General features: G+C 41.0%; 1 protein-coding gene and 1 long non-coding RNA gene across 12 annotated transcripts in view; one reads left to right on the top strand and one right to left on the bottom strand.

Moving 5' to 3' along the window:
* The window catches only part of PHLDB2 (pleckstrin homology like domain family B member 2), a 241,811-nt gene that overhangs the window by 162,074 nt on the left and 67,018 nt on the right, over positions 1 to 12,719 (bottom strand). The gene's annotated exons all lie outside the window — the stretch shown is intronic.
* Positions 1 to 12,719, top strand: part of LOC112447298 (uncharacterized) — a 36,095-nt gene that overhangs the window by 7,329 nt on the left and 16,047 nt on the right. The gene's annotated exons all lie outside the window — the stretch shown is intronic.

The raw sequence follows: 12,719 nt of genomic DNA, 5'->3' as shown, positions 1-12,719 counted from the left end.
AAAAAAGGCATCAAATTTAATAAGACAATTTGAGGGAGAGAGATCTCATTCACATAACATTTATTATAATATATTTTGTGATTGCTTAGAAGAAATCCCTTAGAAGAAACAGAGTAGCCCTCAGAGTCAACAAGAGTCTGAAATGCAGTACTTGGGTGCGATTTCAAAAATGACAGAATGATCTCTGTTCATTTCTAAGGCAAACTATTAAACATCAAAGTAACCTGAGTCTATGCCCCAACAATTAATGCTGAAGAAGCTGAATGGTTTTATGAAGACCTTCTAGAACTAACACCAAAAAAAGATGTCCTTTTCATCACAGGACTTCCCTGGTGTCTCAGACGGTAAAGCATCTGCCTACAATGCAGGAGATGTGGGTTTGATCCCTGGGTCGGGAAGATCTCCTGGAGAAGGAAATGGCAACCCGCTCCAGTACTCTTGCCTGGGAAATCCTATGGACAGAGGAGCCTGGTAGGCTACAGTCCATGGGGTCACAAAGAGTTGGACATGACTGAGTGACTTCACTTTCGTCATAGGGGACTGGAATGCAAAAGTAGGAAGTCAAGAGATACCTAGAGTAACAGGCCAGTTTGGCCTTGGAGTACAAAATGAAGCAGGGCAAAGGCTAACAGAGCTTTGCTAAGAGAACATACCGTTCATAGCAAACACTCTCTTCCAACAACACAAGAGATGACTCAACACTTGGACATCACCAAATGGTCAATACCGAAATCAGATTGATTATATTCTTTACAGCCAAAGATGGAGAAGCTCTATATAGTCAGCAAAAACAAGACTAGAAGCTGACTGTAGCTCAGATCATGAATTCCTTATTGCAAAATTCAGACTTAGTAGGGAAGAAAGTAGGGAAAACCACTAGACCATTCATGTGTGACCTAAATTAAATCCCTTATGATTATACAGTGGAAGTGACAGATTCAAAGAATCTATTCAAAGAACTGTGGATGGAGGTTCGTAGCATTGTACAGGAGGAGGCTGTGATCAAAATTATCCCCAAGAAAAAGAAAGGCAAAAAGGCCAAATGTTTGTCTGAGGAGGACTTACAAATAACTGAGAAAAGAAGAGAAGTGAAAGGCAAAGGAGAAAAGAAAAGATATACCCATCTTTGCTATTCTGAGTTCCAAAGAATAGCAAGGAGAGATAAGAAAGCCTTCCTAAGTGACCATAAAGAAAGCTGAGCACTGAAGAATTGATGGTTTTGAGCTGTGATATTGGAAAAGACATTTGAGAGTCCCTTGGACTACAAGGAGATCAAACCAGTCAATCCTAAAATAAGTCAGTCCTGAATATTCATTGGAAGGACTGATGCTGAAGCTGAAGGTCCAATCCTTTGGCCACCTGATATGAAGAGCCGACCCATTGGAAAAGACCCTGATGCTGGGCAAGATTGAAGGCAGGAGGAGAAGCAGACAACAGAGAATGAGATGGATGGCATCACCGACTCTATGGACATGAATGTGAGAAAGCTCTGGGAGTTGGTGATGGACAGGGAAGTCTGACATGCGGCAGTCCATGGGGTTGCAAAGAGTCAGATACAACTGAGCAACTGAACTGAACTGACTGATTATTGGTTATTGTTGTTAATTTCTTATGGTGCCTAATGTATAACTTTATCATAAGTAAGTATGTGTAGAAAAAAAACAGTATTTATAGGGTTCAGCACTATCCATGGTTTCAGGCATCCACTGAGGGTCTTGGAATCTATCCCCTAAGATAAGGTAGGAGCTATTCCATTTATCTATTTATTATGTACTAGATATCTTTGTAAAATTTATTTTGGACAAATCATTTGGTTGTCAAAAATAAGGCATTTGTAAAATGTTACTTTAAAGAGTGAAAGTGATTTCTGCTTTTGGGGATATTCTGTATGGGTTTCTGGGTCATGCTATGGACTGAATTGTCCCCCAGAACACAGAATGCTGAAGTCTTAACCTCAGTGTGATTGTGTTAGGAGAGAGGGGGTTTTATAGGTAATGAGGATTAAATTAGGTCGCATGGGTTAAGTCCTAAGAGATCAGTGGCCTTACAAGGATAGAAGAGAGATCCTCTTCCTTGCTTCCCCCTCCCCACAACCTGAGCATTCAGTGGGGGCAATTGTCTGCAAGGCCGGAAGTGTTTCTCACCAGAAACTCCCTGTGCCTGCCCCCAGAACTGTGAAAAATAAGTATCTGTTGTGTGAACCATGGTCCACGGTATTTTGTTATGGCAGCCGAAACAGATTAAAGCAGTCATGGAGAGGCGGTTTTGTTCCAGAAATGCTCGAGAAAACACACGTAAGTGTGGCCCAGACAGACAGCTTCCTTGAATACGTGTTTCCCATCTCTGTGTCTGTTGTGTGCGGCCCCTGTTTGAGGAATCCTGGCAGTGGGACAATGACATCCCACTGGGCTCTTTGGGCTTGCCAGCCATGACATGACGCACTGGGTTGTGCCACAGTACATTCTTTTTTAAAAGCTTCTTAAAATGTTTAAAGTGTCCAATAGGGTTTGTTAACTACAGGCATAGGGTTGTACAGCAGATCTCTAGAACTTACTTAACTTACATAAGTGAAATTTTTCCTTATGTTCTTAAGGTAGAATGAGAATTCTTTTGAATTCTCATACTTTATTTAATTGCATCATTGACTGTTGTCCTCAGACCTCTATAAGTGACCAGACCAGTGAATTTTAAGTGGCTCTTTTTGCAGTTATGTCCTTGACTGTCATTTCTTTTAACCTCGTACCACCAGAAAGCAAAGCTTCTACGTAAGTGGGAGACCTGCAAGGCTGTGCCTTCAAAATGAGGAAGGGGAATCTTATTAAAGTTATTTCAGGGACAGTGAGCTGATATGCATTAAAGAAAGAAAATCCATCTCAAGAAAGGAGGGAGCTAGTGAGCATGTAGATTTTTGTGGAGACGAGGAGGAACTCAGGTTAGTGTGGCTGGGAAGTGGCCTATTGCCAAACTACAGAGAGACTCTCCAGAATTACTGACATGCCACAAAACCACAGGCTTGGAGACAGCATTCTCACAAGGCAAGAGGTTGAGCATAAGGTCACCCAAAGGCAGAGGAAAATATTTACTTTACTATTTAGGGCTGTTTTCCTTTCTTTAAACAAACTGTCCCTCAATTCCATAGCCAGAGCTTTCTTCTGGCACCTCTGGTTTATGTGGATTTATTAGTGATTTTCCCAGGAAGGCACAGCATCACACAAAAGCTCTTAATCTTTTCACCAGGTAATGATTAATGTCATGTCACAACTTTGCAATATTGTAGCTGACCAGTTAGTAAATCAATGAGGGTTCTGTCATTACCTTATCTGTCAGAGATAATAATTTATTAATGCAGCATTTTCTTGATTACATCTGCCAGTTGTTCCTAGAAATTATATGCTGAGCTATTGTCTTTCTTGGGAAATATTTAAATATACTGCTTAAGTATATCATTTACGTGTATGTGCTAATGCCTGGAAAATCCCATGAACAGAGGAGCCTGGTGGGCTGCAGTCCATGGGGTCGCTAAGAGTCAGACACGACTGAGTGACTTCACTTTCACTTTTCACTTTCATGCACTGGAGAAGGAAATGGCAACCCACTCCAGTGTTCTTGCCTGGAGAATCCCAGGGACGAGGGGGCCTGGTGGGCTGCCGGCTATGGGGTCGCACAGAGTCAGACACGACTGAAGTGATTTAGCAGCAGCAGCAGCAGCTAATAATTTTAACAGAAATCTAAACTCATTTTAGGAGTTGTTTGGTACTAGCAACAGAGCTGTAAGCAGGACCCTCAGTGAAGAATTTGCTCATTACTGTATTAGTTATGAGAATTGCAATCATTGAATCCAGTAATTGGAAAATACCTTAGAGTTTGTAAATTGAATATTTGGAGCCTAGAGAGGGTACAGACTTGTCCAGGCATTTCTGGGTATTTAGAGCTTTTAAATTAGAGCAATAATCCAGGCAGATTCTGTCTCCTTAGAACAGATACACATGCAAGATGCACATGTATTACTCAGGAATATGTTAAAACTCAGTTCTGATGGAGTGAAATGAAAAGTGTCAGTGGAAGTGGAGGCAGAAGACAGTCTCCTCTTTCTTTTGAGAAGAAGTAGCTAATGTCATTCACACAACGCCCTCACACTTGATTGCCTAAACATCCAACTCTGCTGAGAAAATTTATAAAGACCATTTGGGGATGGAACATCTGAGTGGGGGCAGGCACACTCTGAAGCTTGCCTCTTCCTAAGGTGTTAGCTTGGTATTCTCTGCTGCTGCTGCTGCTAAGTCGCTTCAGTCGAGTCTGACTCTGTGCGATCCCATAGACCGCAGCCCACTAGGCTCCTCCATTCCTGGGATTCTCCAGGCAAGAACCCTGGAGTGGGTTGCCATATTCTCTAGAAACAGTTTAATCCACGATTTTGAACTGGTTCCCTAAGTCACAGGAAATAAATCACATTCTTAGTTTGGCCTTGGTTTTTTTTCACAACGGCTATATATTAACATTGCCAGGGAAACCTTTAAAATCCCCAATGCCCAGACAGCTCAATTCAGACCAATGAAATCAGAATTTCTGGGCTGGGACCCAGACGCTGGCAATTTTTAAACTCCCCAGGTGATTCTAACGTTCAGCCAGGACTGAGAACTATTGAGTTAGGCATAAAATCAGGCCAAAGAAAAAAGGATTATTCATAAAATGTTCCTCCTACCAAGGAAGTAAAGCAGTGTTTCAGTTAACTACATTTAGCCCATTATTCTCAATTGTACTGGCACTGCCCTCAGTCTGTGGGATTCATTTTTCTTCTATATATAAAAGGGTTATAAGGGTTGAAGGTTAAACCCTAATCTTCAATCACTAACTTGCATTACTTCCCCTCCCTAGGTTCTTTTTCTCAAGATGGAATGTGCTTTAAATGATTTCCCAGTCAACAATAATGATCATTTATTAACTGTTTAATACTTGCCTGGCCCTGTCTTCTGCACTTTGTGTGCTAAATTTATTCCTCACGACAGAATTATGCACCCTCATTTTATGTAGAGAGACTTTAGTCTCAGAGAACCTGTTAGATGCCAGATTATACAGGAGAACAGCAGATCTGAACACATGCACCATGGTTTTTTCTATCCTGGCGTACCCTGTATTCTGGCAATAGCATGGCATTGTGGAGAAAGCCATCCATTCTCAATGAAGGCAGTATCACCCCTCAAGGGGATGAAAACTGGTTCTTAGTGGGGGCGGGTGAAAAAATTCATTCTTTCTATGTAAAAAATACAGATATACATGCAGTACATAATCAAGTATAATAGCTTATTTGTAGTATTAAATTTCATGGGAGAGAGAAGATTAGAAAAAAAATGTCCAGAAAGCTGTTTATGAGTATGGTAATGAACAAAAGGTTTAGAAACACTGGAATAGACAGACGACAAGAAAGTTCATGTGAAGAGTTTTCAGGGGATTCTTAAATAAGACACCCGGAACCAGGTGGCTGAAAAGCTCCAGGTGTATTTTCTGACTAGGAAGAGGTAGAGTGGCACCATTGCATCCCCTGAACTACACACTGCACTCCTAGTAATGCAGCCAAGCGCTCATTTACTTGTTCAGCAGACCCTTCACACTATTGGCTCATCTTTGATTCAAGAGAATTTCAATGGAATGGAGTAATGTAACATATAGAAATAAATGTAAAGACCTGTATTTTTTAAGTTCAAAAAAATTTTACAAAAGTATTAAAAAGAATCAAGGAAACAAAAAGTAAAGCAATAAACAAAATTTTGGAGGATGAATTAAGTCACACGTCTTCTAATGAATATGCGCATTCATGTATTCTGGGATTGGTCCCTCAAGAATCTCCCCCTCTCAAGATACTGCTTAGCCTAAAGTCAATTATCTTTGGAAACTGAAGGAAGAAATCTAAGATTTGTTAAGAAATACTTGTAAATTGGGCCTTCTGGTGGCTCAGACAGTTAAGAATCCACCTGCAATGCGGGAGACCTGGGTTCATTCGATCCCTAGGTTGGGAAGATCCCCTGGAGGAGGGCGTGGTAACCCCACTCCTGTATTCTTGCCTGGAGAATCCCCATGGACAGAGGAGTACATGCGGGCTGCAGTCCATAGTGTCACAAAGAGTCGGACACGACTGAGTGGCTAAGCACACACATGCGTGCACGCACACACACACACACACTTGTAAATTGAAACCTTTTGTTCTTTATCTCATTTTCTTTTAAAACAACGCTTCTAAAAAGGCTATTTACATGTTCATTATTGCAGATGAGGACATGAGTGTTCAGTGAGATGAACACTTTCAAATTCTACATGGGATACAAGGCAGAGTTGAGATAAAGTTCCTAATTTGTGGGATTTCAAAGCCCATCATTTCTACACCCACATGACAGCTACTGGTTGTGGTGGGTGGGATGGTGTCTCATTTAGTTATCTTGAGTTCCCTGAAAATTGATTTGGGTGCCCGAGTCAGGGCTGACTGGCGGGTGAAGGGTGGTACCATCCCTGCCCTGTCTCAGGAGTTCTGGCATGGGTGGGGGATGGTCCCCAGGATGGCTCACCGGACTGGGGCTAAGAGGAATCCAAGGGGGTTGGTTAGAACAGAACCGGTCTCGGGATTGCAGAGAACCCATTAGTCACCACGTTGCATTCCATTCCATATTGGTCAGTGAGGGAGAGACATTCCGATCCTGACCAAAAGTTGAAGGACCACATAAATTTTCGCTGGTTGCCTGTTATTTCTGCTTTGCAGCTTAAAGGTGGACCTTTTGTTCACTGTGTTCTCCCGGATTCCACTTGCAGCTAACACATGCATCAAGGAATGGCTGCTCATTTCAAAATTAGAACAATGTCTATACAGCAACAAAGAACATACAGACATTTCTGCTTTTTTTCTTTTGTGCCTAGAGGTGAGTATACACCTTTTTGTGTAAAGTCTCCTACACAGTGTAGAGTTAAATCTTTCATCTCTTTAGGGCTTCTTGATACTACATATCTGCTTTATTTTGGTTTTGATTTTTCTTTCCTTTTCCAGTGACATGTTGCCATTTTAACTATGATTGATTATCTTTTTGGGGGAGCAAGACCATAACTTTAACTTTTCTTGGAAAGACAGAAACCACATATCCCCATCACCCAGCTCCCTCATACTTCACTCCAACCCTTGGGCAAATTAAGTGTAAGGAAGGCTGCTTGATCCCGTTCGTAGGGAAGAAGAGAGGAAAGTAAACTAGGAGTTAGAAGATGGAGGTTTTAGAACTATGTCTATTTCCTTTGCCGTAAGACAATGGATGATGCTTGTCTCACTCTATTGTAACAATAAAGGCATGTAAAATAAGCTTTAGGAAGCTGTCACATATAACCCATCAGCAAGGACAAGCTGTGATTGCTGTTATTTTATTATTAACCAGATTAATAGACTTAACATCTGTCCTGAAGGATACATACCAAGCATTTCACAAGGTTATGGGTCATCTTGCCTTGTGCTAGCCTTGAAATAAATTAGACTTGAGAAAACAGGAAATGAATATTCTAAGGTATAACAGAATACATACAGAAGCACCATAGGGATATTGCTAGCTATTCTGGATCCTTGAGCAAGACCTGAGATACAAGGGCCTCTTGGGGGGTATCAAGAACAATGGAGAGAAAATGAGGACCCTCTTGGAAGGTGCTCTCCCTTCACTCTTTCTCTTCTCTGCTTTGTGCTACACTCCTCATAGGTCAGAGGGAGTCAGAATGCAGTCTCTGGTGAGGTAACCCCTTGATCCACATGGTTGTATGTAAATCCTGTGTTTATGGCACCCTAGAGAGAGTTGGTGGTGCTCTGCAATTTCCGGGGCTTTAGCTTGATAGACTGGTAAAAACCCTAGGTAGGAGCCATGAGTCTTGGTGTTAAGACTCAGAATTCCACTTACTAAATATTTGATCTTTAGCAAGTTAGTCAATCTCTCCATCTTGGTTTAGTTATTTTAAAAATTTAAAAAATTGAGGTATAATTTACATATTACAGTATTCAGCCTTTTTAAGCTATACAGTTAAATAGTTTTTAGTATACACACAGAGGAGAAGGTGATGGCACCCCACTCCAGTACTCTTGCCTGGAAAATCCCATGGACCGAGGAGCCTGGTAGGCTGCAGTCCATGGGGTCGCTAAGAGTTGGACATGACTGAGCAACTTCACTTTCACTTTTCACTTTCATGCATTGGAGAAGGAAATGGCAACCCACTCCAGTGCTCTTGCCTGGAGAACCCCAGGGACGGGGGAGCCTGATGGGCTGCCGTCTATGGGGTTGCACAGAGTTGGACACGACTGAAGCGACTTAGCAGCAGCAGCAGCAGTATACACACAGAGTTGTGCAACCATCAACACTTTCTAATTTCAGAACTTTTTAATCACAGGAAAAAAAAATCCCAAACACTCATACTCATAAGCAGTCACTCCCCATTCCTCCCTTCTCCCAGCCCCCAGCAACCACGAATCTACTTTCTGGTTCTATAGATTGCCTATTCTGGACATTTTATATAAATGGAATCATACAATATGTGGTCTTTTGCATCTGGTTTCTTTTAAACTGCATAATAATTTGTAGTTTCATCCAAGTTGTAACATGTACTTCATTCCTTTTTATGGCCTGATAGCATCCGATTGTGGTTCTTTATTTAGTCACTCATTCATCCATCATCACTCACTTTGAGTGAACACCTACTGTGAACCATCTTTGTCCCAGGCTCTTGGCACATCGATTCATGTTTATTCATGTTTATTACATGAATAAATGAAGGCACACGTTGATTCATTTATACTGACAAATCATTGAGGTTAATGGATTATTTATGAGTGTTTTAATTTTGAGAAGTGTTTGTCTTTATAGGTAAAAGAAGAGCTGAGTTAGCCTTGTTAGAAGCATTGCTTCTAGAAGCTTCAGCCTTGTTAGAAGCATGCTGTTCTCTATTCTGTAGGATTTTTTCTTATTGTAATCATTTTGTTTTGAAAAACAGCATTATAAATTCATCTTTTTTTAATAATATGCAAAAATGAAAGAGTGAAAGACAGAATTCATGACCCACTCCATTGCCTAAAGGCCTGGGTTATTTAGCTATTTGAGCAAGCAGCACAATGTGGTTTTATGCATTTCCTAACACAATTGTACAATTGTGTGCAGGAAAAATTAAAAAAGCATTATCCTCTCTACATGATATTGACATTTCCAGTTGAGTTGGTTTTTGTTCTAAATCTGAAGAGCACAGGGCATGAAATAGGGTCTGAGGAGACCTGGGTTCTTATTTAGATTCTGCCTCTGGGGCCTTCTAGGAATTTAGGTAAGAAGAGGGAGGGGGGCGTACATTACTGGCCTGAGAACCATGCGGTAGTTGTACAAAGTCTCATACTCAGAGGGGCCCATGTTGACTTAATGCTTTGTTGTAGCTGTCTTGAAATTCTTAACCATTTTGAACAAGATGACTTATAAATTATGTACTTGGTCCTGGAAGGAAGGAACATTTGTTAAGGGTCTACTCTGTACTGCCCACTTAATCTGAACCTCCAGCCGTTGTTTTAAAAAATGTTTATTTTTAAAATGGGAGGACTAGATTTCATGTTCTTTTAAGGTCATCTCTATGTCTAAAATTCTCTAATTCCAAGTTATGTAAAATGTTCTAGTGAAGGTAGTGGTGTTTTGCCAACTATTTTTGTTTTTTTTTTAGAGATTCATCTTGATTGTTATGTTTTCCTGGAAATCTCCCTTAGTCCAGTGTAGTTTAGTAACTTTTCTCCTGTGCCCCATGCTCCCTTTGCATTAAGAGTTTTTGGAACAGATTTTATAGATTAAAGCCAACTTCTGTCTCTCCCCACTGCATTTCCTGCTCTTTAAAATCAGGTCAGTTCAGTCGCTCAGTCGTGTCCGACTCTTTGCGACCCCATGAATCGCACTTTGTCATAATCACCTTGTAACTTACAAAATGCTACATATGCAAAGCTATGCCCGTAAATGTAGGTTAAATGAATGATTAGCTGAAAGACTAAGAATCCTATACAATTTTTGATTTTGAACTTAAATTTAGAAGCAACCTTAAAACCACTACTTTTACAGATTTCTGTAAAGAAACTGGGAAATGCTTCTTAAAATAAGCAAGATTAAAGAGTTCAGTAGCAGAAGTGAAAATCCAGACTTGCCAGTACGTAATGTTATTAGAGATGGGGAACACTAAGGCAAATGCATAGCCCACAACAGTCACTGGCATACAGAAATTGAAGGTATATATAATGAGAAGCTAAGTCAAGACATTTTCCCAAGTAACTTCAATCTAAAACACTGTATCTTTAAACTGATATATGTATAATAAGAATCTAATAACAAAATAATACTAATTCATGATTAAAAGGTAATCAAAAGATTTAAAGGGTATAAAACTAAAAAGTTCTTTTTACCCCAAGCCACACTCTTATTTCCCAAAAATAGTCCCCAATGAGAGTTTCTTGAGTGTCCTTCCAGAAATGCTTTTTGAATAGTACATTATACAATCTTGTTTCTGTACAAATAGGACTGTATGTATACACAGTTCTTTTGCATTTTTATTTAATAATATTTCTTAGCCCTTCTCTCATATTGGTACTTGCTGTTGTTATTGTTCAGTTGGTAGGTCATGTCCGACTCTTTGTGACCCCATGGGCTGTAGCACCCCAAGTCTCCCTGGTCCTCACTATCTCCTGGAATTGGCCCAATATTAATACGTGTGGATTCTCTTTATTGCTTTTTAAGAGTGTATAGTGTTCCACTGGAGAAGGCAATGGCACCCCACTCCAGTACTCTTGCCTGGAAAATCCCATGGACGGAGGAGCCTGGAAGGCTGCAGTCCATGGGGTCGCTGAGGGTCGAACACGACTGAACTACTTCCCTTTCACTTTTCACTTTCATGCACTGGAGAAGGAAATGGCAACCCACTCCAGTGTTCTTGCCTGGAGAATCCCAGGGAAGGGGGAGCCTGGTGGGGGGGTCGCACAGAGTCGGACACGACTGAGGCGACTTAGCAGCAGCAGCAGTGTTCCACTTCATAGTTAGAACATAGCTGATTAAAACAATGCCTTCTGATGAAAACTTTTGTTGTTTTCAATTTGGGAGAATTACATAGAAGCATGGGCGTCCCAAGGTGGCTCAGTGGCAAAGAATCTGCCTGCCAATGCAGGAGATGAGGTTGGATCCCTGGGGCAGGAAGATCTCTTGGAGAAGGAAATGGCAACCCACTCCAGTATTCATGCCTGGAAAATCCCATGGACAAAAGGGCCTGATAGGCTATAGTGCACAGGGTCACAAAAGAGTCAGACATGACTTAACAACTAAACAGCAACAGCACAGAAGCAATATAAATATCTTCACATAGGAGTACATCCACAGATTAAATTCCCAGCAGTGAGATAGCTTGAAGTCTCTCTGATTTGATATGAAGGAAAATCCAATTCAGTTACCAACTTTGTAATATAATGTTTATAATGACTTAGAGACAATTACGGAGAAGGCAATGGCACCCCACTCCAGTACTCTTGCCTGGAAAATCCCATGGACGGAGGAGCCTGGTAGGCTCCAGTCCATGGGGTCGCTAAGAGTCAGGCACGACTGAGCGACTTCACTTTCACTTTTTACTTTCATGCATTGGAGAAGGAAATGGCAACCCACTCCAGTGTTCTTGCCTGGAGAATCCCAGGGACAGAGGAGCCTGGTGGGCTGCCGTCTATGGGGTCGCACAGAGTCAGACACGACTGAAGCGACTTAGCAGCAGCAGCAGCAGCAGAGACAATTACAAACATACTTGATTATTCTTGTCATGAAACTATTTTTAGGAACATTTCCCAGTTGGTATGAATTTCTTTCTTTAGAGTAATTCCTAACTTTCAAAAAAATTTTTTTTCGAAACAATCAGTCTGTATACTATTGAAGAGCAGCTGAAACTGTCTGCTTCATCAATGTGAAGAATGGGGACTGGAAGTGAAGCCTCGGTGAAAGGGGAAAGATTGTAGGATGTTCCCCAAGACTGATTCTTCTTAAAGTTGATTAAATGCAAAGATGAATATTTCTCAGTTTCTGCTTGAAATTAAATACATATTTATTTCTACATATCTTCCTATTATTTCAGCTTATAAATATATTTGCCAAATTTATAGTGGCTTCCAAAGCATCAAAAAAAAAAAAAAAAGAAAGGAAAAAAAAGTCACATATAGGAAGGATGACAATAGATACAGACTATAGTAAACATGGGCTTCCCTGGTGGCTCAGACAGTAAAGAATCTGTCTGCATTGCAGGAGACTAGGGTTTGATTCTTGATTCAGGAAGATCCCCTGGAGGAGGAAGTGGCAACCCACTCTAATATTCTTGCCTGGAGTATTCCATGGACAAGCCTGGTGAGCTACAGTCCATGGGTCGCAAAGAGTCAAAACTAAGGCATTTTTGCCTTTGTCTCATGACTGATTGTCTCATGTAATCCTGCACGTGGATTGAATTGCTTTCAAGAATGGTAGTTAACAGTAATATGAAACAGAAAGGCTGTAGCAATGGTTGGGTTGAGCCTGCTGTTAGCCAGTTTCTGAGCTGAGAATTAGGAGAGGGAGGGTCTCTTCAATAAGCCACAAATACTCTGTGTGTGTGTGTGTGTGTGCGTGTGTGTGTGCGTGTGCACACACACACGTGTATCTCCCTAAGTAGAACTTGAGCCACTCAGGGTTCTATAT

The sequence above is a fragment of the Bos taurus genome, chromosome 1 (genome assembly GCF_002263795.3).
Source record: "Bos taurus isolate L1 Dominette 01449 registration number 42190680 breed Hereford chromosome 1, ARS-UCD2.0, whole genome shotgun sequence".
In the NCBI taxonomy this organism is placed as follows: Eukaryota; Metazoa; Chordata; class Mammalia; order Artiodactyla; family Bovidae; genus Bos; species Bos taurus.
Note: the sequence above shows the minus strand (reverse complement) of the source record. Positions and strands in the feature narration are given on the sequence as shown.